This window comes from Bidens hawaiensis, unplaced genomic scaffold (genome assembly GCF_021521415.1).
Source record: "Bidens hawaiensis isolate Kalapana, Puna unplaced genomic scaffold, B.hawaiensis_p1.1 tig00081782_1, whole genome shotgun sequence".
NCBI lineage: Eukaryota > Viridiplantae > Streptophyta > Magnoliopsida > Asterales > Asteraceae > Bidens > Bidens hawaiensis.
The window spans coordinates 2,621-6,552 of record NW_027503840.1 but is presented as its reverse complement, the minus strand read 5'-3'; the positions used below and the strand labels follow the sequence as shown (position 1 = coordinate 6,552).

The following is a 3,932-nucleotide window of genomic DNA, read 5'->3' as shown; positions in this document are numbered from 1 at the left end:
GTTACGTGTCATCTTACAAGACATAGTCACACACTCACACAATCACATAGAAACTTCAACGATATATTATTTACATTGAATGATATACATCTAATCGAAATCAAAACTAATATCAAGTGATTGTATTAACATTCAACTGAATGAAGATACTTAAATTTGCCCTGCCTACCAACCTTTTCTGGCTACCAATAGTGTACAAACATATAAAGAAAAAAAGTATATTGTATTTGTATGAACTAACTAACTTTTACCTAGTGACATGGGATATATTATTCTCAGAAGTTATTGTATATTTGTATATGCATTATTTAAATTATCTTATAATTTGAAGAATATATCATTTGTGGAGTGAGTGTGACACTGAGTAAACAGATATAAATGCCTCTTCCCACACAATAACACAACACCACCCACTCTTTCATGCCCATCATCAACATTACTCATACTCATACTTTCTCCATATTAATTCCTACTTACTTCTATCCATCTTAACACAACATGTCTGAGTTTGAGGTTCAAGACTCAAGTTCATCACAGACTCAAGAACATGCAGTAACTATTCAAAAGGTATCTGTTCATTTCCTCTTTCTTTATGTGAATTTTGATCAAGATTTGTTTTATGGATGCAAATTACATATGGGTCATCTTTAATTTCATCATTTGTTACTAAAGTTATAATCTTTATTAATATATCACATGGATCTGGTCATTTGAAGTTAAAATTTGGAGGTTTATGTAATGGGGTGTCTGGCTGTTAAAAAAGCTCGAAGATCGGGCTCGTGGCTCGCTCGTTAAAACTAGCTAAAAAAACTTGATTTAAAACAACCTGAGCTGAGTTGGATCATGGCTCGGCTCGTATTTGATCTTAGGCTTGTTTAACTTCAAAATCGAACTAGAGACTAGCTAAGCTGCCTCGTTTAATTTTGAGCTTGAGCTAGAAACCACCCTGGCTCGACTCGTGAACAGGCCTACTAAATATAGTTAAGTTTTTAAAATAACTTATTATTAATTTAATGATTAATTTCCCCAAAATCTTGGATGAAAGATAAACTTCTTATCATATTACCTTTTAGTCAAATTTGCATAATAAAAATGCTATTTTTGAGCCAAAAATGGCTTTTTTCTTACTTTCTTGATCAAATTTATGTAAATTTTCTGCTTTTTTATACTAACTTTTTATAAATTCTTGTTTTTTTATAGGTTGAAGAAGATGTTATTGAGAATGAGTCAAATTCAGAAGCACAGAACAATAAGCACTGGAGAAAACCAAACCTGTTCTTGGAGATACCATCAAGAACATCTTCCTCACATGAATCTGTTATAATAAAAATGCCTCAAACATTAACTCCAACACCAAAAAAAGTTAACTTTAATTTGACACCAAACTCTTCAACACATGTTCAATCACCACCAGTTACTCACACACCAAGAACTAGAACAACATTAAAGAAAAATCTTTTATCAAAACTGAGTTTCAAGAACAGAAATACTGTTTCTGATACAGAAAAAGCTGTTGTAATTACAATTCCTGCAACTCCATCTCCTTTGCCTCAAGAAAGGCCTTATTTTTCAAGATCATGGTCATTTACAAAAATATTTACTCCTCGGGCGAAGACGGCGGCTTCTCTTCCCGTTACCCCTGTCGCTCATTCGGGCCCTCAACCCGTACCGAGAAGCCCGATGGGCTCTGTCAGTTCAGAGGTATGCCAATTTTTATGACCAGTTAGCTTTTAGAGTTCTAGGTGCAGGGTTTACAAGTAGGGGTGCTAAACGGGCCGTGTTCGCAGGTTGACGGGTCTAACCGAAAATCATGTAAGCCGTATGAGCCCGAACATGATACTAATATTCGCAGGTTTACACGAACACAGCCCGTTTAACATGATTTTTTTTTTGAATAAAATTGACAGATTAATACTTTAAAATTAAAATTTTGAACGAAAACAACCCGTTAAGTTAATTGGGTTCGTGGGTTCGACACAATACTGACCGAACCCGTTTATACCAAACCTAAACTTGTGAATTTCGTGTTAGGTTCGTGTCGTGTAAGAACTTCACATTTCTATTGAAAAGCACCCCTTGATACGGTTTTCTTTGTGATTTTTGAAGGCAAAAGTCAAGAAACTTATGGCCCGATCGCGTTCAGCCCCAAATCTTGAAAAAGAAGCAACTCTCAAGCGAATGGATTCGTTTTTCCGTGTGATTCCTACAACTCCAAGAGTGAAGGAGGCTGTTGCCACCTCATCAGCCCCTAGTCCAACTGGTAATAACACTGGTGAGCTCATAAATCTTTAGAAAAAAAACTTTACTTTTTACAATGTTAATTCACATATGTTACTAAAAGTTCTATAATATAAACCTTCAGTTTTAGATGACAACGAAGTTGATGAAAGTGAAGACATACCCGAGGAAGAGGCGGTTTGTAGAATATGTTTTGTTGAATTATGTGAAGGTGGAGAAACCTTAAAGATGGAATGCAGCTGCAAAGGCGAACTTGCATTAGCCCATAAAGAATGTGCTATAAAATGGTTTAGCATAAAAGGTAACAAAACATGTGACGGTGTGCCATCAAGATGTCCAAACCTATCCGTTACACTTTCAAGAATACAAAGTGTTGCTAGAAATCGAAACGCTGGTGCAGTAGAGCTACTTACACGGATGTTAACGCGTACGGGTAAGTTAACATCTTGTTTTTGCTAAAATTAAATTTTTGATTACTGTCTAATGTTAGTTTTTGTTCTGAGATTGTTCAGTGATATATATAGGGTTTGGCAGGAAGTCCCGATCCTCGTCATTGTTAGCATGCTCGCTTACTTCTGTTTTCTTGAACAGCTTTTGGTAAGACCAGCTGGATTTTGTTTTATACATTTAAAATTATGTGCGAAACGCGTCTAACCGTTTGATACACTTGTTGTGTGAAGGTTAGAGACATCGGTACAAGTGCAATTGCACTCTCTCTTCCATTTTCATGTGTTTGGGCCTTCTCACATCCATGACATCATCCACCATGGGTATGTATTATTGTTCTACTTGTTTCTATAATGTATAAAAAAAACAAAATGAAAAAATCGAACTTTTAACTGGAACATGGCGTTTTTGTGCATACAGTGAAGAGAAATTTCGTGTGGTTATATGCATCGGTTCAGTTTTCGTTTGTGGTAATCTTCGCGCACATTTTCTATGACCTGGTATGAAACAAAGGTTACTAACATATATACGTTTTTACAAAGTTGTCTTTTTAATATAACATTTGGATATGATGGTATGCAGATACGTATTCATCAGGTCTTAGCGATTCTTCTTGCAACATTGCAGGGTGTGGGGTCGTCATGTGTGGTAGTTCAATTCTTGTGGAGGTATTAAGGTTAAGAAGACGATGGCTTGCCCAATCAAATAACCAGACTGGTTCTCGGGCTGTTTTGCATCAAGAACCGCAACCAATGCCGTCTTCGCATGTTGATGGTCAACACCGAGTTGAAATCGGGAATATAGAAGCTTCTGGTGGGAACTAGGAAATGATATTGTGGTAACTTTATCAATGTGTTATTGATGTTGCATTAGCTGTAGGTTTATAGATTATAGTCAGACAGGGAGTATGATGGTGTTAAAAGTTTTAGTATGTATGTTGAAAGTTGAAACAGTATATTAGTAGAAAGATTATGATTTTCTGTAGGATAATTAGTATGCTTGTATATTGGATAGTTTTTTTTTATTTAACAAGAGAGAATTTTGATTTTCCAAAATAAAAAGTGGTATGAGTTTTTATAGTGAAGTTTGTTTCTTTGTATTACATTTGTTGAAGACATGAAGTATGTCTTATCAATTGGAATCATCTTAGTCAAATTATATTAACCATTTTCATCTTGCAGTTAAGCTTTTAATTTTGATTTAGTTAGTTCCACTAGTTTTATAAATAAGTGGTGGTCATAACATAT

At 35.1% G+C, this 3,932-nt stretch overlaps 1 pseudogene; it reads left to right on the top strand.

Moving 5' to 3' along the window:
* Nucleotides 1-298: 298 nt before the first annotated feature.
* On the top strand, nucleotides 299-3,596 carry LOC143607390 (uncharacterized; annotated as a pseudogene).
* Nucleotides 3,597-3,932: the final 336 nt, after the last annotated feature.